The following is an 800-nucleotide window of genomic DNA, read 5'->3' as shown; positions in this document are numbered from 1 at the left end:
CCTGTCCCCTTCTGTCCCCTCCTGTCCCTTCTGTCCCCCCTGTTCCCTCCTGTCCCCTTCTGTCCCCCCTGTCCCCACCAGGAAGTTCCTTGCTCTGCCTGGGCCTGGCAGGACGGTCCCCCCCGTGTCACATCCCGGTGACAATGACACGGAAACGGCGTCACCTTGGCCGGACCCGGCTCTTTCCTGCCCAGCCGGGGTGGGGACAGCCGGGTTGGGGGTGTCCCTTTTGTCCCTTTTGTCCCTTTTGTCCCAGACTGCTTTAACGCAGCCCAGGGGACAACAGCCACCGCCACGGGGACCTTGAGGGGTGGCCCAGCACTGTCCCCGCTCTGGGGACACCATCTGAGGGTGTCCCCAACCCTGCTGCTCGCTCAGGACCTGCCCTGTGACACAGCCTGGCTCCTGTCCCCTCCTGTCACCCTGACCCTGCCCAGTCCTGCCCCAGGGAGGTGACACCGGGCCCAGGGAGGTGACACCGGGCCCAGGGAGGTGACACCAAGCCCAGCCAAGCTGAGGAGGTGACACCAAGCTCAGCCACGCTCTCCTCCTTGTCCCCACGCGTCCCTGTGTCCTCCCAAGCCACCCCTGTCCCCTGTGGTGCCACAGCCCGAGGTCACTCCACTGTCCCCAACTCTCAGAGTTGTCACCAGGGTGGCTTTGGGGCTCGGGGATTCCATCTCCAGCCCAGGAACCGAAGGGATTTGGGAGCGCCGGGACCAAAACCCCCTCGGCAGCACAGGTGACATCGGTGTCACCTGTCCTGTCCCCCTGGTGGCAGCGCCCAGCCCGGCCCTGGG

The sequence above is a fragment of the Geospiza fortis genome, unplaced genomic scaffold (genome assembly GCF_000277835.1).
Source record: "Geospiza fortis unplaced genomic scaffold, GeoFor_1.0 scaffold375, whole genome shotgun sequence".
NCBI lineage: Eukaryota > Metazoa > Chordata > Aves > Passeriformes > Thraupidae > Geospiza > Geospiza fortis.
Note: the sequence above shows the minus strand (reverse complement) of the source record.